This window comes from Coptis chinensis, chromosome 3, assembly GCF_015680905.1.
Source record: "Coptis chinensis isolate HL-2020 chromosome 3, ASM1568090v1, whole genome shotgun sequence".
NCBI lineage: Eukaryota > Viridiplantae > Streptophyta > Magnoliopsida > Ranunculales > Ranunculaceae > Coptis > Coptis chinensis.
In genome coordinates, this window is record NC_141458.1 from 97,323,594 (window position 1) to 97,348,163 (window position 24,570).

Below are 24,570 nucleotides of genomic sequence, written 5' to 3' on the forward strand. Positions count from 1 at the left end.
AAGATGCAAATCGAGGACGTACTCTATCAAAAGGATTTGATGGAAACATTGATATGTGAGAAGCCCGATGAGATTCCGCAAGACAAATGGGATTTGCAAGATAGAAAGGCATTGGCCACAATCCGATTGAGTCTCTCGAAGTCGGTAGCCTTCAATATTAAAACCGAGAAGACGGCGAAGTCTCTCATGGAGGCACTTACTACGATGTATGAACAACCCTCGGCCGCGAACAAAGTCTATTTGATCACCAAGCTATTTAGTATGAGAATGTCGGAGGGGACCTCCTTCAAGGATCACCTAAATGAATTCAACCAAACTAAGGACCAATTGGAGTCGGTTGAGATTACATTTAGTGATGAGGTGCTAGCTTTGGCGATACTTGGACAATTGCCTCCAAGTTGGAAGGCGACTATGACGGCTATTAGTAGCTCTGCGGGAATGACCAAGTTGAAGTTTGAGCACGTTGTTAGTATGGTACTAACCGAGAAAATCTGGAGACATGATTGTCCTTCATCTTCGGGGTCAACTTCAGGGTCGGCATTGAGCACTGAAACTAGGGGAAGAAATTCAAACAGGAGTCGTAGTAAGAAAAAGTGGAGGGGGAGATCGAAATCTCAAGCCCCCCGATTGCAAAGCGTTGAACACAATCCTCGAGACATAAGTGAAGTTGTATGTTACAATTGTGGTAAGCATGACCACTATAGTAACAATTGCCCCAACAATTGCCCGGCACCAAGAAACAACAACAACATTAATAAGAACAAGAAAAAGAATCAATAAGCTAATGTTGTTGAGATGGTAGATGATGCTTTGATATGTTCGATGGAGCACAAGAAGGAGTCTTGGGTACTTGATTCCGGCGCATCTTTCCATGCTACCTCACATCGAGAGTTCCTTGAGAACTACACGAAGGTGACTTTGAACGGTCTTTTCGGTGATGACCAACCTTGTGACATTGTCGGCAAAGGGTGGCGTGCATGTCAAGATGAATGGCTCGTCATGGTTATTGAGGGACGTCGGATTACGTTCAGATTTGAGGAAGAATTTGATTTTCGTGGGGCAATTGGCAAGTGAAGGATTTGTTACGATCTTCACCGGTGATACTTGGAAGGTCTCGAAGGGTTCAATGGTTGTTGCAAATGGTAAGAAAGATGGTACTCTCTACATGACCGCACATGGTTGTGATGAGTCGATTGCCGCGGACACATGGCAAAGAGGATCGAATGTTTGGCACCGCAGACTTGGTCACATGAGTGAGAAAGGAATGAAAATCCTTCACTCTTACGGTAAACTCCCAAAGTTACAAATGATTTGAAATTGACTTCGTGGAGAACCGCTGTTTATTTGGAAAGCGTAAGCGGGGGTGAGTTTTTCGAGAGAATGGGACGGAGACTCTCAAAGCTAGAAGGCTTGAGTTGATTCATACAGATGTCTGGGGGCCAGCTAATGTCTCTTCACTTGGCGGAAAGTCATATTTTGTGACTTTCATTGATGACCATACTAGGAAGGTGTGGGTCTATTTCTTGAGACACAAGTCAGAAGTAGTTGAAGTGTTCAAGACTTGGAAGGCCATGGTTGAGAATGAGACAAGCTTGAAAGTAAAGAAGCTGAGATCCGACAATGGTGGAGAGTATGAGGATTCAGGTTTTAAGAAGTACTGTGTTGACAATGACATCAAGATGGAAAAGACTTTGCCAGGGACACCTCAGTAGAATGGGGTTGCAGAGCGGATGAATAAAACACTGACAGAGAGAGCTAGGTGTATGTGTACACTAGCAGGCTTGCCCAAGCAGTTCTGGGCAGAAAGTGTTAGCACAGCAGCTTACCTGATTAATAGAGGACCATCAATACCTTTGGATTTTAAGATTCCAGAGGAAGTGTGGAGCGGGAAGGATGTGAAACTTTCCCATTTGAAGGTGTTTGGTTGTGTGTCCTATGTTCACATTAGTGACCAAGCTAGAAGAAAGCTTGATGCTAAGTCACTAAAGTGCACCTTCATCGGCTATAGCGGTGATGATTTTGGGTATCGCTTTTGGGATGATCAAAATCGGAAAATCATTCATAGTAGAGATGTTGTGTTTAATGAGAAGGTGATGTACAAGGACAGAGATGAAGCACAAACCAAGGAATCGGGTACAGAGAGCGGCACAGAGTATGTTGAGTTGGAAGACTTCGATGTAAGTCGTGGTATAGTGGGACCCCACAGTCAGAGGATGACATTAGTAGTGACTCAGAGAATAATGAGGATACTACACCACCGAGTCTATCTCCACCTCGTGCCCCAAGGAAGACATCCATGCCATATGTACCAAGTACGAGATATCCACCCTCCACCTATGTGAATTACTTGCTACTTACTGATGGTGGCGAGCCTCAATGCTATGATGAAGCATTGGAGGCGAGTGATGCAAGCAAGTGGGAGCTTGCTATGCAAGATGAGATGAAGTCCCTCATCTCTAATGGCATGTGGGAGTTAGCCAAACTACCCATGGTTAAGAAGGCTCTACAGAACAAATGGGTGTTTAGAGTCAAAGAGGAACATGATGGTTCCCAGAGATACAAAGCGAGGCTAGTAGTCAAGGGTTTTCAGCAGAAAGCAGGCGTTGACTTCACAGAGATATTCTCCCCAATGGTGAAACTGAATACCATTCGGTCAGTGTTGAGTATTGTTGCAGCGGAAGATTTGTATCTTGAGCAGTTGAATGTTAAAACTGTCTTCCTCCATGGTAACCTAGTTGAGGAAATTTACATGCAGCAACCAGAGGGTTTCATCAAGAAGGGTAAAGAGAATATGGTATGCAGGCTCAGAAAGAGCTTGTATGGTTTGAAACAAGTCCCTAGGCAGTGGTACAGGAAGTTTGATAACTTCATGCAAGGAAATGACTACTATAAGTGCAATGCTGACCATTGTTGCTACTTCAAGAGGTTCGACTCCAGCTACGTCATCCTGTTGCTATATGTTGATGATATGTTAGTAGCGAGTTCTGATATATCAGAAATTAGGAGATTGAAAGAGAAGTTAGCAAGTGAGTTCTCTATGAAGGACTTGGGTGCAGCGAAACAGATTCTAGGGATGAGGATGAAAAGAGATAGGCAGAAAGGTATTCTGGAGTTGTCTTAGGCTGAGTATATTGAGAAGGTATTGAAGAAGTTCAACATGGGTAGTGCGAAACCAGTTTGCACACCTTTGGCAGTCCACTTCAAGTTGTCCAAGGAACACTCTCCCAAGACTGTTGAAGAAAGAAACTTCATGGCTAAGATACCATATGCCTCTGCCATTGGAAGTCTTATGTATGCCATGGTTTGCACGTGTCTGGATATAGCCCAAGCAGTGGGAGCTGTCAGCAGATTTATGTCTAATCCTGGCAAGCAATATTGGGAAGCCGTGAAGTGGATATTGAGATATCTGAGAGATACTACAGAGAAATGGCTATGTTATGGAAGGGGTGTTGTGAACCTGCAAGGGTATGTGGATGCCGATTTTGCAGGAGAAGTAGATCGCAGAAGAAGCACTACGGGTTATGTCTTTACAAAGGTGTGCTACCGCGATGAGTTGGATTTTCGATTCTGAAGATTGTTGCTTTGTCTACCACGTAGCGAGTATGTGGCCGTTCTGAGAGGCAAGCAAAGAGATGATCCGTTCTGAGGGATTGATGGAAGAGCTTGGGATGAAGCAAGAGAGAAGTGTGTTACACAAAGGTCGAGAGTGCTATACATCTTGCTAAGAATTCCGCCTTTCATTCTAGGACCAAGCACATTGGTCTCCGGTATCATTTTATCCGATCTCTGTTGGATGATGAGGTTTTGGCACTTGAGAAGATCCAAGGGAGTGAGAATCCGGCGGATATGTTGACCAAGACCGTGCCTACTGAGAAGTTGAAGTTGTGTTCAACTTCGGTGGGCCTTCTTGCTTGAAGACCATGATGGATGAGCCGAGTGTTTCATTAGTAAATTGGATTTGGATTGATTTGTTACAATTGAGATGTGATGTACATGAAGAATCTCGAAGGTTCCAAGTGGGATATTGTTGGGTTGTTGGAACCGTCGAGCTTTGCTTCAGTGTCCGTATGCCACGTTTACGATTTTTCAGTCTGATGAAGAGGGCGCACCCTGCGCTCATGCCTACCGAAATTTTTCACTGTTTCGGCCCAAACCCATTTTCTCCCCTTTTTCTATGTACACCTATATAAAATAAATAGATTAGGGTTTTGAGACAACTTTTTGAGAGATTTATTTTTGGGTATTGTGGGAGCTCTATTAAGCTAGGGTTTGAGTGAGGCCTCTTGTTCTTGATTCTTGATATCTCTTGTAAACTCTCCAATCTTTGCTATAAAGGAAACTCGGCTCTTGTGTGGATGTAGGTAACATTTACCGAACCACCTAAATCTTTGTGTCTCTTTGCATATTTACTTCCTTATTTATTGTTTGCTTGCTATGAGTGATGATAAATTAGTGTCTTTGCTTGTTTGAGTTTGTTGTGATAACTACCAAAGTCTTGGGTGAGTGATTTTCTTGGTGTGAACTCCAAGTTGAAATCATTTGGGATAGAAAGTAACTAGATTGATGTATGACTTTCTAGTGAAATCTCCCAACACACAATTATCTCTCCCGTTGTCTGGTTAGTTAAAAATGAACAGATTAATAAGTCCTTATTAATATGACTAGTCAGATGCACGCACATCTGGGTTAAACACACGCTATTCTTTTTTTTTACTGAAATACTCAAAATTTAATGATTAATAGAGAAGTCAAACAATCATTAAATTAAAAAAATTAGGAACAAAATCAATAGAAAAAAATAAACCAAGGGTCGCACATAAAAAAATATTGTAGTAATTTTGCAGGATTTTAAGTGAGTACCAGAATTTTAAAAATAGTTGAGATACAATTAGAGTACTAGACTATTGTGATTTCAACAAATTCACCAGTCTCCAAATATTTGTTCACTTTGAGTGATTGGTGTGGCCCAGCTCCAATAAAAAGGACTTCCAGTTAGAGTATCACACGAACATCTTTTTTTCCTTGCTCTTGATCTATAACCTTGATCTACCAGGTTTCTTCTCTCTCGATGAATATCAATAGGTTTCTTCTGTCATCGAGTCCTTCAATGGACCCATTGTTGACTCATTTTAGACTCATAGAATGATAGAATCTTAAATTTTCGATTGATTAAACGCATTCTTATGGCCACTTTCATTACACAAAAAGGTTTCTGTGAACATGATCAAGCAAAGTAAAGGCATCCTAAGTCTTATACTAAGAGCATCGGTCAACGCATTACTAAAAGTGATTTCTAATGTGACCAGATATAATTTTGGCAAAATTGGTCTCCACCGCGTTTCTAAAACCATTTTTATCTCTCAAAATTACTAGAACAAAACCTAATTTGTGAGAATTAAACAAATAAATTGGACAGGAAAAGTTTAGTCGTCCAATTTTTAGGAATACGACAAAAAATAAAATTATTTCGTATATGTAAAAAAATATTTTAGATATCATTTAAAAAAAAAAAAAAAAGATTAGGATGACACTGCTGATGTGTCCAAATGAAAAAAAAATTTTGGGGCAAGTCTCAAAATGGGCCAGCTCAGGCTTATTGCTAGTCTAGACTCTAGACTGCTAGTATTTTTTCATCCTCACCATCACCATCACCATCACCATAAGAAACTCATCTATCACCATCATCGTAAGGAAGGTTGCAACACTCAATTTCAGGTATACTTTTAATCATTTTATTTCTCCACTAATTTGGGGGAAATTAATTTCCCGAATTTCAATAGAATATTCTTGTCTTTATTTTGCCTTTTAATTAATTTTGCTTTGATTTCAGGTATGGACCGACAAAGATTCCAGAGGGTAGCTGTACAAAAGAAAAAAGAACCAACAGCATCAGGTATACTTTTAATCATTTTATTTCTCCCCTATTTTGGGGGAAATTAATTTCCCAAAATTCAATAGAATATTCTTGCCTTTATTTTGCTTTGCGAAAGAGATTACTATGTTCATGTTCTTGTGATTTCAGACATGGACCAAAATATCGCCGATATATCTGATATATCACCGATATATATTGGTATTTTAGTACACCGATATCGATATTTCCGATATATATCTACCGAATAAAACCCTTTTTTCCATATATATATCGGAATTTCCGATATAAAACTTTATATCGCCGATATATCCGATATTTACGATATATGTCGGTTGATTTTTTGATATTTTTTTAATATAAATCTGATATTTCCAATATATTTCCGATATTTTTGATATTATATTTCCGATATATCCGATATTTTCGATATTTTAAATAGTTTAGACTGATCACCTAAAAAATATATATATCCGATATATATCGGTTTTTGAGTACACCGATATATTCATCGATATTGATATTTTGGGCCTTGATTTCAGGTATGGACCGACAAAGATTCCAGAGTACAAAAGGAACCAACAAAAGCATCTGGGTTTCGGTGTAGCACATGCGGAAAACCGTTCGAGACAAATGAAAGTGAACTATTTAGTAAGCATGTTGATGGTGATGCCATACTAGGGCACTCTTTCCAGGAAGTGATCAACTGATCATGTAAGCAAGGTTCAAAATATCGATATCGATGAATATATCGGTGTACCTAAAAACCAATATATATCGGACATATCGGATATATCCATTTTTTTTGGTGATCAGTCCAAACTATTTAAAATATCGAAAATATCGGATATATCGGAAATATAATATCAGAAATATCGGAAATATATTAGAAATATCGAATTTATATTAAAAAATGGTCAAAAAATCAAACGATATATATCGTAAATATCGGATATATCAATTATATCGGCGATATAAACTTTTATATCGGAAAAAAAGGGTACTATATTTGGTGGATATATATCGGAAATATCGATATCGGTGTACCAAAATACCGATATATATCGGCGATATATCGGATATATCGTTGATATTTTGGTCCATGCATGTAAGTACAAAGAAATTTCTATATAAAACTTGAGACCTTGAGTATTATATTAAGAGTCCTGATGAGGAGAGATCGATCTCTCGTCGAGATGGAGCGCACATGACTGACAACCGTTAGATCAGAATCTAATCTCATCTGAAAAGGAAAACAAATGTTTGAGTGTGACGTGGCTGACAATGTCAAGATAAAGTGAAACAAAACAATTTAAAAAGGAAAAAAACATAAAAATAAAGGACAGAGACTTTGGCTCTCGACCCTCGTCTTCTTTGCTTCGTTTCTTTTCCAAAGCCGAAAATTTCGGACGACAAATCGATATGTCGCTAAAATATTTCATTTTTTAAGCAATTCGAAATTGAAATATTTGATATTTCGCAGCCGAATATGGATATAATTTCAAATCATATATATATATATCGGGTTTTCTGAAATATCGCAATAAATATCGACTGATATATCCAATTTTGACTGCCGACTTTGACTAATTTATTATTATTTTTTACGATATTTACGATATATATTGCTATATATCGACGATATTTTCCGATATATTGACACATTTTTTTTACCAATCAACAAAAGGAGATATATCGTCTGATATATCGATATTTCCGATATATTTTATTTTTTGAAAGGTCTGAAATATCGCCCGATTTCGAAATATTAGGCCTTACTCTTCTCAACTTTTATTGCCTCATTCTTCTCAACTTTTATTCCCGTTACAATCCGATATTGAACAGTAAATTAACACCGAGATTATTAAGACCTTATCACTGTGCAGTTTAAGCGCTAATCGGGAGCAAGTCGCTCCAAGAGTTTATAGCGATTAATCGGATTATTAATCGAAATTAATCACGATTAATTGGAGGTTAATCGGAATTAATCGCCTTAGTTAACATAAAATACATATGTCACATATAAGTGATATAACAACCTAAAACAAAATAAAGTAAAAAAACTATAAGCCTGAGTGGTGGAGTGCTAGCTGGTCTAAGAGTTTTCTTTGGTGGTTTTTCCCTTTTTACAGTTTTGATTATTTTTCCTCGGTGAAGCGAAACGTTTCAATATATAGATTTGTGGGCTTTTCTTTTGGCAAATGATAAGGGGAGATCGATCTCTCCTCAAATTAGAGCGCACTTGTTAAGAGTCGCGAGATAGAGTTGCACAAATCTCAATGTTGGATGAGTCAACATAAAAACAAAAGTTAAATTCCAATCATTTTATTCCCATTATTCACACTGTTTTTCTCTTTAAGCTATCCAGATTCGAATTGATTATTGAGGAAAATGCGCTATCAAATTCAGACTAGCAGTCAATATATATGAAATCACGATAACCGTTCGCTAATTTACTTGATCGAACTAATACCTTCAATAATATTAATTGGCGCATAAGCGCTATGCGCCCCTCGACCGATCCAATCAAGAAAAAATTTAGAGGTCTGAGCGGGTGCCATAAAACGGGCGATTTCTTCCGCTTAATCGGCGATTAATTGGAAAATCGGTATAAAAAAAGCGACGATTAATAGGTTTATAGGTTTTGTTTGTTTTTAAAAAATTTAAGTCCACAAAAAAACCCAAAAAAGAAAATCCCACAGATCTATATATTGAAACGTTTCGCTTCACCGAGGAAAAATAGTCAAAACTGTAAAAAGGGAAAAACCACCAAAGAAAACTCTTAGACCAGCTAGCACTCCACCACTCAGGCTTATAGTTTTTTTACTTTATTTTGTTTTAGGTTGTTATATCACTTATATGTGACATATGTATTTTATGTTAACTAAGGCGATTAATTCCGATTAACCCCCAATTAATCACGATTAATTCCGATTAATAATCCGATTAATCGCTATAAACTCTTGGAGCGACTTGCTCCCGATTAGCGCTTAAACTGCACAGTGATAAGGTCTTAATAATCTCGGTGTTAATTTACTGTTCAACATCGGATTGTAACGGGAATAAAAGTTGAGAAGAATGAGGCAATAAAAGTTGAGAAGAGCAAGGCCTAATATTTCGAAATCGGGCGATATTTCAGACCCTTCAAAAAATGAAATATATCAGAAATGTCGATATATCGAATGATATATCTCTTTTTGTTGTTTGGTAAAAAAAATGTGTCAATATATCGGGCAATATCGTCGATATATAGCGATATATATATCAGAAATATAATAATAAATTAGTTAAACATCGGTCAAAGTCGGCGGTCAAAATCGGATATATCGGTTGATATATATCGATATATCAGAAAACCCGATATATATCGGTTTGAAATTATATCTATATTCGGCTGTGAAATATTGAATATTTCAATTTCGGATTGCTTAAAAAACGAAATATTTTAGCACATATTGATTTGTCATCCGAAATTTTCGGCCTCGAAAAGAGACGAAGCAAAGAAGACGAGGGCCAAAGTCTCTGTCTTTTATTTTTACTAGCATCATGCACGTGTTCGCGCATGTTGTATTAGATAGACAGATTCTAACATTCGTTACCACAGCTTAACCTGTACATGTTTCGATTATTGTATTTCGAAGGGAAAAGATTTAGACTTGAGAACCGCATGGTTTGGAGAGAATGCATAGATGAACCTGGGAAGCTTCTTGTAGTACCGCCCCAATAGAGTAAAAGTACTGATTGAGAACAATCACATAGCTGATCATGCACCATGCACTAATTGACTAAATAGCACATTGTCGTCATTCCATTTAAACAGTGTTTTAGTATAAAGCTGCACATTTATTGCAGAAAAAAAGAGAAAGAAAAATAGTTCTCACAGAGTTCAATTAGTAGCACTTATTGTATTCATTGAGGTAGGGGGCAACAAATTAAAAGATGCATACTTCACGGACAAAGGTTCGTCGAGTATGCCGCTTATCGGAAGTAGTAGTTAACACGTTGTGATTTCAAATGAATACCGTGCTCAAAGTATTGCTTCAATAGCACTTAGATGCACTTAGATTTTGCACGGCTTACAAAGGCACCAAAGAGTGCCAAAGAAACCAAATCAGCAGATCAGTAGTGATTCCAGTAGCATCAAGAGTATCAGTTCTCTCTCGGATCAGGTGGCTCTTGCCAACCACATCAGCAATGGTGAAAATCAAAATAATGACAGATTTGTATCCCAATGCAAGGCCTAAAATAATGTTAGTAGCAGTTCCAATTATGCAAGAATCAACATCTAGCACGGGGCTGCAACAGAAGAACGGAAAATAAGAGTTGATATAGGATGGATAAAGAAATAATAAAGAATATAGAAAAGTTTATTAGAATAGAAAACCTGTATGCATTTCTAGTAGAGTATTCAATCACAAAGCCAATGACTGAGGTTACCCATTGACCAAATGGCAACACAAAAAAATAGTTCCCTGCAAAGAAGATCAATTTAGCGCACCATGCCTAATCTTCGACATACCACATGATATGTAAAGTAGCTTACCAATTTTTCACAAATTTTTGCTCTCCAAAATAAAAAATTGTAAATGATGATGACAGCGCATGCCAGGTAACAATTGTAATTCCAATAGTGATAAAAAACAATTGATGTAATGAGTTGCTTCTTCAATGCAGGCTCAATTTCCTTGACAACATTGATTTCAAATATATCGGTTGCAAAAAAAGGTGGTGATCAGACTGACAATAGTACCCATGGAGCTGATGAGTAATGGATACATCATGACAGTGAACTGATGGTTGAATCCATAGGAAAAGATGGAGGCAACAACCAAAGTAGCAAAGGAGGCCTCAACATATGAGCCAAAAAGGTCGGAACCCATCCTAGTAATATCACCAACATTGTCAGCAATCACCTGAGCAAAAGAAAAATGAACTACACATCAAACAAATAGGAGCATCAAAAAATGTAAAACACAAATGGTCAAGAATGATTTTCTCAAAGCAGGGCCCCCAAAGCACCACTAATTGACTATTCAAAAAAACTAAAATTGGTAGCTCTAAAAAATGGTTTTTAACCATAAATGAATCACAATATTAAGCAATAACCAATTCATATCACATGAAATATATATATAATTTCAGATTGGATGGAAACCATAATGAAATTCTTAGTTGAATAGTCCAATCACATGATTCATCATAAAAACCCCCCAGCAAATGTTACTAAAAGATTAGGCAAATGCTTAAAAAATCATTTATTCAATTTTAGAATCTTACTTGATTATCAATGGATTTCAAACTATTTTCATTGTCCCTTCAAGAGTTATGGCTATGTCCCCGCTGGCAATCTTACTTCAGCTATTATATAAAAAACACAGTAATATCAATAATAATTTAATAACAATAATAATTTGACAATAATAATATAATAAATTAATAAACAAACAAAATAAATTATATCTGTAAAACATTACATACCAATATTTACCCGAAACATTTGACCATTGACATCCAGTGTGATTGGCAAATAGCTACCAGTGAATCTACTAAATTCTGAATCAATATGTTACTTTAGTAGAGAGAGCAAATGTTTTGCATCTACGTCATACCCAACAATAGTGACACCTAAAGTAAAAAATTTAATGTGCATAAGTAACAAAAGCTAACAATACAGAACTAAATATATCAAAGTCTAAATAGATATGTTTAATCAAATACATATGCAGTAGAAATCAAATAATTAATTACCTGAAGGCTATAAACGTTGAGTGTCAGCTTGGATAGATTTTTCCTGGGGCTGAATTTGGTTCAATTCTTCAACATTATATATAGGAAAATCTAAATAGACAATTATACGAATGCAAATGGTATTTATAAATAATCAAATACAGCGGAACCTAAGTAATCAATTACCTGAATGTTGCGAAACCTGACTATCTTGGGAATGTAGTTGGCTCGGTCGTCCTTTAACATTGGTAGGTCCTTCCTGTGGTGTACCATGACCGTGTTGAACTCGGTCAACAGTCGAAGCATTCTTTCGACGTTTATAGTATTCACAATACCGTTGCCATTCAACAAATCATTGTTCATCAGTCATTCGTCGTCTTCTCTCTCACTGACGCAGACGTTCACGTTCGCGTTCTCTGTGCGTGGAAAGTTGTTCTTCAGCCATGTTTTGTCAACGGTTTTTTTGCCTCAGTCTTTGTCGCTCTCGACGATCATTAATCGTGTTAAGTACCAATGAGTTTTCTTGGGCAGAGTTATACATATATTCGGAGCACAACTGAATTAAACTGTGTCCAGAATAACACGCCCAACAATTCTGAAACAGTTTCTTCTGTTTGGACCGCAAAATGGGTGAAAATGCGAGAACAATGTCTCGAGACACAGAGAAGTGAAAAAAGTACGTTTATATGATGCGGAAACAGAGAAAAGAGAGCAGATAAGTAGGATAAGGAAGCAAGAAAAAGGAGACAAATGCATGAGATAAGACTACAAACTGCAAAAACTAAGATTGGTTGGTTCAATCTAGTCGTGAATGGAATAACAGTCTTGACGATATTTGATTGAATGCTAAAACCGATAATAATGGGGAATTTGAGTACATTTTTCTTGTTAGGTTTTTAGGTTTCCTTCATTGTTAGTGTAGTGAGAAGAGTTTGTAAAAATCTGCATTTGGGATGTAGTTTGTTTTCGTGTAATTACCGTCATATTGTCATGTAATCTAACTCATTGAAGATTTGATCCATAGCAAAGTATGGCAAGTGATTTGGCTATAGCCTACTTGTAAATCAAGAGTTGTGGATCGTGTCATCTTACATGTACATTGGATGTAGTTTGTGTTCATATATCACTTCTAATAAAGATTCAAGATTTGGTGCTTTAATTCTTTTCTTACGTGTTCTTTGGTTTTATCTTTCTCTGCAGTTTATTTATCATTAAACTATTGGGGTTAAAACGATCTCGACTTTAGAAGATTCCCAGTTTAGAATAGGCAGATATTTTGTTGTGGATTTGGATGTGAGCTATATGTAGGATTGACTCTAGTCTTGCTTAGGACATGTGATTTGAGACTTATTCATATCCGTTGTTGGTGATTTGAAACTTATTCATTTTCCCTCTTCCGTTTGTTTCTCCTAGATTCATGTGAGATGAAATTGATAGTCAAGTGCACTACTACACCTTTATTTTTTTCGTGAACTCGATTGCCCATATAAAACTCGATGTACCAAAAAATTCATAACCTAAAACAAAGGCAAAATTGTATAAACTCAAGCTAAAATTTGACCAAAATTCTGAACTCAAACAAGGCAAAATTCGACAGAGTTCACGAAAATGCTAATTAAAACTCCGATGAGTTCACCAAAAATAATCAAAACAAGGCAAAAATTCGATAGGAGTTCACCGAAAATGCTAGTTAAAACTCTAACAGAGTTCACCAAAAATGCTAGTTAAAACTCGTGAGTTCACCAAAAATTTAAAAAGGCAGAAAAATTCGCCGTGAGTTCACGAAAATTAAAACTCCGGATCAGCCAAAAATTAAAACTTCTTACATATAATATCTAAAACTATGTATAAAACTCGACAAACCACATTCAACCTAAAAGTCAAACTAAAACAAAGAGGCATTATATTCCGTTCCATCTCCTTCTTAAAATTAGTTTTTTGCAAAATCAAAGAGCATTATACAATGACTATAGAAATAATGAGTTCACCAAAGCATCAATAGCCATATTCTCGTGATTGAATCACATTTCCTTCCTAATCGCATCTTTAGCATCCAACGAAGTTCCAGTTCTTAAGCACAATACCATCCTTAGCATCCAACGAAGTTGAAAAGGAATGGAGTAATCTCTGTCGCCATATTCTCCTTTCCAAACTACACACCACAACAAACCATTGACCCTGGGCCTCTTTTTGTGTATGTAGATGGTGTATGGTCGTTTGAACAAAAAAAGTTTATCAAAAACCTAATTATCCCTCAATAAGTAAAGGATGAGTAGGATATCGATTCCACTTTTTAAGTGTATGTTATGTAAAAGGATGTGGATTTGGAAAGGGGTTTAAGGGATTAAAAACTATGATTGTAGAGATTTTATATTCTAATGCTAAACTAAAACTAAATTAACTAAACTATTGAGAATTTATAAGAGAGAGAATTCAAGATATTAGAATGCACCAATACTTTTAATATATGACCTTCTGCTTCATGGTTGTTCTTACAAGTAGACTACAATTAGGGCAATCGAGCGAGTGCCGATGCTCTCTTGGACGTAAACATCGCTAACAATTAACTTTACTTAAGGTTGTTCCTATGTTTATGCTATTAATATCTTCTTTCCTTTTATGTAAGCTCGGCAGCCATTCAATGTAATACCGAGAGCAACATCAAGGAGTACTTCCTAATAGGGGCCATTCAATGAATCACCACTTAAGGCAAACACAAAGAATACTTTCCTAGGCAGCCACCCCTGAGCTACCCCTTCTAAGGCAAACACAAAGAATACTTCCTTAACTCTAAAGAACTATACTACTAGAAGAAAAGTAAAAACACTAGCATGATATTAATATTGCAAAACATAAACCTATTCTATACTTCCATCCCTAAAAGGGCAAAATGAACTAATAACTAAAACATAAAGAACTAACCCGATTCAGAAGAACACCATGAACTAGAAGAATCATTAAACTCTTAGCTATCCGGGCCTTCATCTCTCCTTGAAGGAGAAGATTAGCCTTCATGTTAAGGAAGAACACAAAGAACGAGAAGAAGAAGAGTCGAAGAACATAAGACTAGAAAGACTAATTTATTAAGACTCACTTAGTTAAAACCGATCTTTTATTATTAATCTCTCGCACCAAGTTCGAGACAAGAGTATAAGTGAATTGGCAAATTACATGAGGCACTTAGGTCCTTTATTTATAGAGGTTACAATGAGCTCTAGAAGCATTCCAAACCGTCATTTGTTTCCTAATACAAATGACTTCTTTCAGAGTCCAACCGTCTCCAAACCGAGAAGGAATTGGCTACAAGTGTCGATCCATATGTCTCGGGCCATCAATGATCCCTCACGGGCCGATCGATCCATCGTCCGGCCAGCGTAAAGTCTATTTTATCTCTTCTCGCTCTATCCTTCTATCATCTTTTTGTGGGTTTTGGTCCAAGCAACGAATCCTTTGGCCTTGGGCTTCCAAATAGGCTTTAAAATAGGTCCAAGTTGCATCTTTAATAGCTCGATTCCTTGGCCTTCTCCATGATTGTCCACGGGCCTCCCATGTGATCCTTAATGCTCGAATTGTCTCCGTTTTACCCTTTTTCTCTAATTTTCCACAAAACTCTCTCTTTCTGTAGAATCATAAAACATAACTTACAAACACTATTAGTCCACTAAGATGGCTAAACAAGAGGCATAATCGAGGGTTAAATAGCACTTTTTGAAAGCACTTATCACAACTCTCAACTAGCCTTTTTGTTAGTCTCTTTAGCAAATAAGATAAAAAGAATAGATAAGTGATCAAAATCACATCCTAATAACAAAAATAAAATCCTAACTCATTTTCGCAGGCATTGTGATTGCATTTACCATATGCAACAAGGCTTTAAACCTTTAAGTTCCCCAAAAAGGACGAGTTATAGTCTCGTGAGGGTTTTCAGATGATATACCCACAAAATCAATCAATAGCATGTTCAAGAATGATAGTATTTTTCAGAGAGAAAAATTCCTTACCCACTTAGTGCTTACTCCAATAGACAGTCTCCATTGCTAACTACATTGCTGCAAAGACTCATAAATTATGATGGGAGATAGTAAAAATTGACAAATTCTCAATCAAGGCTTATATGTGTACTTAGTCAATCTCCCATACTCTCCTATCCAAGAAACGGAATCCCTAGTTTACCATAGGTAGATAATCTCGACTTTCAATCCTTGCCGGTCATACTCTTAGAAAAGAATCTATCAGAAGATGGTCTACTATTTTCCCTCATGTATGTGGGGAAAAGAATAATGCATCTGAACATCCCACATACTACCTTGAAAAGCGGACTGACGAATAAAAGTAGTCTTATGGAAAGAATGTCAATTACATATGAAGTGTCGGGTCCTTCACTTTAGTATCCTCTCACCTATTCTAGACTTTTGTACCATATTGTAGTGATAAGTTATGGGTTGTAACTTAGCTTGGGTATTGGTTTATGAAGGAAAGGTAAAAGGATTCTAAGGTTGTTTCTGAAAAACACTAAGGGTTTGCTTCATTCTTTGGAAGATTTCTTCAAATCCTGTATTGCAGAGAAAATTCTTCCTTAGCTTTTCCATCCATTCTGTTCAACTTTTTTTTTTTTTTTTTTTTTTTTTTAAAGCTCAGTGGTATATCCCTGATTAGTACTGGATATGCTTATTTTCCACTAGCTTCTTTCACTTAGAACAGAATGATGGTCTTCATTATATCTCTCTGGTAATTCCTTATAATCTTCCTTTTGTCCTCTTTATTCCTCTTTGTGCCCCTCGTATTCTCAGAAACATATGGGTATGGCTAATAAAGATTTTGGCTATACCTTTGTCCGAGTTGGGTAAAGGGTAAAGGGTTTTATGAAAGAAAATGGCTCATTGTAAGGCTCAAAAGGGTTTTATATGATGGTCATACTAGGTGGGATAAAGGCTGAATGGGTTCACTACTTGACTTATCAGTATGATACTCTGTTTCTAATAAACTACAAGACCTAATGGCTATCTCCCCAGTTGATGTCACTTCGTGATTAACCAAATTAACAAAATAATGAGACTATATTACAATGACATAAAGAACTGAAAGATGTTGAGTCACTAAAACTCGGATTTTTCATAAGAACTTTCCAAAGAATGGGTATAAAGCTCAAGTCTCACGGGCTAAGTCTAAAAATTCTACTTCCAATTTACTAGGGGTTTAAATCTCTCTTCTAGCAAAAGTACACAAAACTGACCAAGTATTATGGTGGTGCCTTGATAAAGAATTCTATCAACAAGAACTATGTCCGAGCATAATAAATAGTCTAAGCAGTAATGAAATCAATAATATCAACTATCTATCAAACTCAACACTAAGCAGTATAGAATATATATCCCAAACTCATCATTAAAATCCATTTTTCTCATGCTATTGATATAGAAACAAAAATATTTTTGTTTTTGAAAACGAATTTTCGAAATTCATTTCTCAAGTACACCCTCCCCCTACTTATGCATGCATTGACCTCAATGTATAAAGAAGTAAATGAAATGGATGAGAAAAAGTTAGGATATTACCATTGATGCCGAATATCAGAATTAGTTCAAGAAACAAATTTTTAGGTCTTTTTCGTCCCGGATCCCCAAGGCGTAATGTGAGTCTTTAAAAGTCAGATTCTCAATATTTTTGAGTCCTTTATAGTCAGATCCTCAAGACTTGTATTCTCACCCACTAGGTTCCACTTTGTAGGAATTCTTCTGATCTCTCTCAGCATGTGATTGACAAAAGTATACCTTGTACCAACAATTTTCTCTTAATGGTCAGAACCCGAACAAGTTTTAGAATGGCAATTTTTACAAAGAACCTAGCTTTACGGCTCTCCTCTTATGTGCAAAATGGACTTTTACCGAACCCTACGAGCCATAGAATCTTCCGTTGAAGGTGACAGGAGTAAATCCCATAAACTAACAGTGGGGAATACTTAGGTTTCCATTTCAAAGCGATCTTTTGACAACATTCTTACTTCCTGTAGACATTTTTGCTCGATCTACTAGAATTCCTTCCTTTGAAACTTGGTGACTCAAAGACTATCCCTTCCTTTACCATGAAGTGACACTTTTCCGATTCAGGAACTAAGTTGGTATCGTGAACAACGTTTAAGGACTAAGGAGATGATGCGCATAACCTTAAAAGGACATGTGAATGTGGTCTTCTCTTGGTCCTCGGGGTGAATATGGATCTGAAAGTATCCCGAAAGTAACCATCAAGAAAGCGTGTAGTAAGCTTGTCCAGCTAATCTTTCTAACATCGATCGATGAAAGGCAATGGAAAATGATCTTTTCCTCGATCGTTATTCAACTTTCATGTCGATGCAAACTCTCCATCCGGTCGAAATCTGTTTGGAATCAACTCATTGTTCTCATTCTCGACATCGTGGTTCCGACTTCTTCGCAACAACTTGAACCGGACTAACCCATTGACTATCATAAATAGGGTAGATAATGTCAAGTCAAAGGAGTTTGGCGACCTCTTTGCTTAGAAGTCTTGGAATCTTCTTCCAAATGAATCTATGTTGAACTATCATATCGATCCCCTTGATATCATCAATTGTCCAACCTATAGCCGACTTGTGTTCCTTTAAAAGTGCTACTAACACGGATTCTTGCTCCTCAGTCAAATCGATGCAATGACTCTTGGGTAGGTTCCCAATCTCCCAAGAAAACATACTTGAGTGTAGATGGCAAATGCTTTAATTCTAGCTTAGGCGGCTCCTTCTTAAGCTCTTTAGATGGTCCATCGGGCATAAGTGATTCAAACTTTTCTTTGAACTTCATTGTCATCCATGATGGTGATGAATCAAAATCGCATTGATTGCCTCAACACTAAGTTCCTCCGGATCGAAATGCAATGCGAAGCTTTCAACAACTCATTAGCGGGGATATGAATGAGTCGGATAATCCTCGTGCTAACACTTCAATCATGCATACCTGGATTCACGGCACACACCTCGTGGTTGGGCAGAAGCATTATGGAAAATATTGGTTTCGACTCTCATATTACCAAAGGATAGCGTCATATTACCATTTCGACGGTTGATGAGTGCATTTGCGGTGGCCAAGAAATGGTGCGCCTAGAATGATTGGTGTCAGTGGGTCGAAAGTACTTATGAAATCAATCGGATAATAGAAATCTTGATTTTGACTATGACGCGTCTTCAATAATTCCTTTAGGTATCTTTATTGATCTATCCGGAAACTATAAAGTAACATCGGTTGGTTTAAGATCCTTCAAGCCTAACTTCTCCGAGGCGAAATATGGTAAAATATTCACATCGCACCCAAATCTAATAAAGCTTCTCCTCCAAAGAATCTCCAATTCTGTGATGTAGCAGTTGGACTTCCGGGATCTTTCGGTTTACAACCGCTTTGATTACAGAGGGTACGATGAACATCTTTGGCGATAAAAGCTTCTTCGGAATGTTGGTCTTCTTCTTCACTAGATTTTTCACGAATTTGGCATCGAGGGAACTTGCTTGATGGTGGTCGAAATGGGATATTAATATGCAAATTCTGAAATACATCGCGAAATCTCCTTATGACCGGTCATCCTTTCGGTATTCACTAATTTGAAGAAAACGATCTTTGGCGGATTCTTCAATATCGGTTCTTTTTCGGCTTCGGTTGGCTTGGTAACAAATAGTGGAGTGACAGGTGGAATCTTTCGTGATGACTTATTCTTACTTACTTCCACGATGGTTCCTTCAACTTCTCTCAATAGTTACTTCAATGGGTGGTACAACACTAGATATATCCGGAATGTTAGATTTGGATGGGATGGTGGGGACATAAGTTACCTTAGGCTCATGAGAATCTTTTCTGGTTCATAGACAATCTTGTTATCAACTTTCTTACCCGACCTCGGAGTGGTGACAACATTAACTTGTTCATGAGTAATCTCGGGTTATCCACTGCGGGACACCTCTTTCCTTTCGGATTTGGCTCCCGGGCTTGGTAATGCTCCTTTCGATCTTTCTGTCAAGGCGGCAACGATTTACCCTATCGGCCTTGAATGACACTAAAGTTACTCTCCAACTTGGGTTCTTTGATTTGTCCTGTTTTATTTCATTGACAATGGTGGTGATAACTTCTTCCCGGATGTGGGATAACCGCTTTCGGACCGAAGTAGGGGTACTATATCCACTCATAAGATCACGGTACTAACTCTTGTTTGTGTTGGCTTGGTATTGTTGGTTCCGTATGATTGATTTTGTATGGTTCTTTGGCGGTTTTGGAACCGATCATCGGGTTATGGAGAACCGATTTGGTGATTTTGGAATCACGGAGGAAAATTCCTCGATTTGTATTTTGTGGCTTCCAATAATTCTCGTCCCTAATTGAACTGGTTATTTCTTCCTAAAGAGTTGATACTACATGCCTTTGCATTTAGTATCCGGATAATCTGAACACTCTTGATTGGTGTGGCCTTCATCGAACATAGCTCACAAATGGCATAACAAGGCTTGGTTGGCTGAGGTTTAGCTTGGAAATTGTTTGCTTTTGGAGGATTCATAGAGAACTGATCAAACTTCTTGTTCAGAGTTTCAAGTCCTGTTGATAGGCTTGCCATAATTGATATCATCGCTTGATTTGGGTTTTCTTGAATTTGGTTGCCAAATTGCTTCGGCACCCCCTACACTCTAGCTACGTCATCGTTGCTAGTACTCCATTGTTGAGTGTCTTCAGCTAAATTCTCGAGAAAGTTGCAGGCTTCCTCTCCATCCAATGATGTAAACTACCTTGATGCATTGACTATATCATCTGCTTGTTCATAGTAGAAAATCCTTGAAAGAAAAAATGAGCCAGTGTGCTCCTATCATAACCATGATGTGGACATGAGACTAGCAGATTATTGAATTTCTCCCAGCTTTGATGATATTCTTCAGTCACCTTCCCTTTGAAATTGCTGATGGCTTGCTGCATGGCATCCGCCTACGGGGTGGGTAGAACTTGTTCATAAACTTTGTTCTCAACTTCTCCCGGTTGTTGATTGAATTGATCGGTATGCAGTTAACCATTGGATGCTTTTACCTTCGGTGAGAGTGGAAAAGGAATTAACTTGATACTCTCATCCCACGATATTCTCAGTTCTTGAAAGTTCGAGGATCGATATAAATTTGTTCATGTGAACATAAATTTTGGACATTATGCGAACCATTGAACTTTGGAAGCATAGAGATTCTCGATGCTCTAAGTTCAAACCGGTTAGCATTACATCTGGAAAAACAATCTTGCGCTGGTGGGTCTCCAATGATTGGTGAATAGAAATCACTTTCTTCTTCCTCTATCAGGCTTTTGCATGGGTGGGATAGCTTCGAGGATTATTGGTGTCCAAAACACCTCCATCATTCGCGTCGCGACCATTGTATCAATCTCGCCTAGTATTCCCGTGAGTCGGTTGTTAAACCTTGTCCATTGTTGTGTTCTTACCGGACGATGATATGGACGATGGGGCATACACTAGAAAATGCTATGCAAAATTGCAAAAACTATCCTACTATGCTTGAATGCAATTAAACTAATATGCAACTATTCTAAATTATACTAAAATGCAAAACTACTTTCCTTCATTTGTGTTGGGCTTTTACTAGTATCTCGCCGTTGTCTAAAAGTCGTCTCTTCTAGGGTTATGGTGAATCATTTGGATTGCTTAAGTACCACGGCCCACAGACGATAGTCCGTTTGTCAAGATTCAGACAAGAAACACTAGAGTTTGATGTTTCGCTCTGTTGGCTTACAACTTCAATTGTTGAAAAGGTCCTAAATCCAATTATACTAGAAAGCAATAAAACTAAACTATGATGCAACTATACTAAGAAAGCAATAAAACTAAACAACGATGCGGTTATACTAAGAATGAAATAAAAGAATGAAGATTCGACTAACCTGGATGGTAGATCTTGTCTTCGAGATGTCCTTCAAGCTTCTTTCTTTCTTAAAAGGATGGATGATGCGGCTAAAATTACCTCAATATCCAAAGTTCTAATCTTGAAAGAAAACGTTAAACATAAACAACTTAAAACGGCGTGACACCATTTGATCTTCCTCTTTTTGTGTATATAGATGGTGTATGGTCGTTGAACAAAACAAGCGTATATCAAAACCTAATTATCCCCTCAATAAGTAAAGGATGAGTAGGATATCGTTCCACTTTTAAGTGTATGTTATGTGAAGGACAGGATTTGGAAAAGGGGTTTAAGGGATTAAAAACTATGATTGTAGAGATTTTATATTCTAATTCTAAACTAAACTAAATTAACTAAACTATTGAGAATTTATAAAGAGGGAATTCAAGAGATTAGAATGCACCAATACTTTTAATCTATGACCTTCTACTTCATGGTTGTTCTTACAAGTAGACTACAATTAGGCAATCGGCGAAGTGCCGATGCCCTCTTGGATCTAAAACATCGTTAACAATTAACTCTACTTAAGGTTGTTCCTATGTTTATGCTATTAATATCTTCTTTCTTTTATGTAAGCTCGGGCATCCATTCAATGTATTACGAGAGCAACATCAAGGAGTACTTCCTAATAGGGGCCATTCAATGAATCACCACTTAAGACAAACACAAAGAATACTTCCCTAGGTAGCCCATCCCCTGAGCTACCCCCTTCTAAGGCAACACAAAGAATACTTCCTTAACTCTAAAGAACTATACTACTAGAAGAAAAGTAAAGAACACTAGCATGATATTAATATTGCAAAACATAAACCCTATTCTATACTTCCATCCCCGGTGTGGGCAATGGAAGTAATAACTTAAAACATAAAGAACTAACCTGATTGAAGAACACCATGAACCGGAAGAATCATTAAACCTTAAGCATCGACTTCATTTTCTCCTTGAAAGAGAAGATTAGCCTTCCATAAAGAAGGAAGAACACAAAGAACGAGAAGAAGAAGAGTCGAAGAACATAAGACTAGAGGTTACAATGAGCTCTACAAGTATTCCAAACCTTCATTTGTTTCCTAATACAAATAGACTTCTTCCAGAGTCCAACTTCGTCTCCAAAACTGAGAAGGAATTGGCTACGATTGTCGATCCATGTGTCGCGGGACTATTCATGCGTCTCGGGCGTGATCAATCGTCACGGGCGCTTCGATCCATCGTCCCGGATCGTAAGTCTATTTTGTCTCTTCTGCTCTATCCTTCTATCATCTTTTACGGGCTTTGGTCCAAGCAACGAATCCTTTGGCCTTGGGCTTCCAAATAGGCTTTAAAATAGGTCCAAGTCGCATCTTTAATAGCTCAAATTCCTTATCTTTCTCCATGATTGTCCACGGGCCTCCCATGTGATCCTTAATGCTTCGAATTGCTCCGTTTTACCCCTTTTTCTCTAATATTCCACAAAACTCTCTCTTTTACCTGTAGAATCATAAAACATAACTTACAAACACTATTAGTCCACTAAGATGGCTAAACAAGAGGCATAATCGAGGGTTAAATAGCACTTTTTGAGCACTTATCACCAATACAACATAAAAGAAATGCCCCAATCTATAAATCAAACTATAGTTCCAAAAGAAAATAACAAAATGCACAAAGCATGTGCACCCCTCTAACATATCATAGATTACGTATTAACCAACAAACCATGCAACCTATCAACAAAAAATACTTACATTTCACAAATTACGCCTTATTTTTCTCCGGGACAATTTCTCGAGTCATGGTTAGCAATCTTTCCATAATTTCTACACATTCTTCATGGATTGTTTAGGGTTATCTCCCAGGGGATTTCCATCTCTCCACTTCCGCTTTCTTCTTCCTCCCTTTTGTTTGAGAAATGTTGGGATTCAAAATCAATATCTAAAATAAAGATTTGAAGTCAAAATCAAATAAATTTTATATCAAATTAAACATTAAAATCAATCAAATAACATTAAACACTAAACCTATATCAATTAACCTTTGTGAGAGGTATCATTCAATGCTCTTATTTGGAGGCTCTTCATTATCTCGACTCCTCCCATTTGGAAGTTTCATTCAACTTTGAAACTCAATAGACATTTCACCCATCTTTTCTATAAAATATAAATAAGCCACGAGCGGTATTCTCGTATTGTAAAACCACTTGAGAAGCAACTTTGATACAATGAGCCACCATCAAAGGTTCATGATTTTCATGGCCGACCACTAATCCAAAGATCAAACTCCGCTATCGTGTTTGCCTTTTTCATCCACCGCTTCAAAAAAGAAAATGCCTTGGAATCTCTTGATTTCATAATGCTGAAAAATCTTTAACATGTGACCACAAAGTAACCCCATAAACTGAAAATTTGTACATTCACAGTCTCTCTCTAAGGTTCTTCTATTGAAACTCACTTTTCAAAGCGGGATTTCTTCTATGGGTCTCTGAATTTCACCATGTAGCTTCCAATTCCATTGTCGACAATCTCGTCCCCATTAATTTTGTACTCCATCTTTGCCTTCTCTAATTGCTCCTTAAATTTATTGAATGCATTAATTGTATAGACCAACGTAGCATGCATAAGGAGAAAAACATCTTTAGCTACAATTCGTGAACTATGCTCGGTGTTGTAATCATAATCTCTTTCATTCCTAGCAATCAAAGCCAAAGACCTCTCATTACCATGTACAAACTCCATCAGCCTAGTTATCGAATTTACGAATTGGTCATAATGAGAATTCATCGATTCACTTCTCCCAGTCGTATGCATACCAGCAAAAAATATGCCACTGAGATATAACAAGGAACCCATTTCTCCCGTATATTATACATTTATGTCAACCAAAGATTTTTAGACAACTCATTATTCTCTATTATTGTATGCCATCTTCTTTCAAAATCAATAATCCTATACTAGAAAGAAATAGTGTTCTTCAAGTCAGTTACCATTGTCTCAATTTTAGTAAATGACAGCTTCTCTTGAAATTTTTGCAATATGCCAAAGACAGTAACGATGACGAG

At 37.2% G+C, this 24,570-nt stretch overlaps 1 long non-coding RNA gene across 1 annotated transcript; it reads left to right on the forward strand.

Annotated features, from left to right (window-relative positions):
• Positions 1–5,568: 5,568 nt before the first annotated feature.
• On the forward strand, positions 5,569–6,687 carry LOC147511937 (uncharacterized). Its single transcript, XR_015217107.1, has 3 exons — positions 5,569–5,715; positions 5,831–5,893; positions 6,415–6,687. It is a non-coding gene; the product is annotated as an uncharacterized LOC147511937 (long non-coding RNA).
• Positions 6,688–24,570: the final 17,883 nt, after the last annotated feature.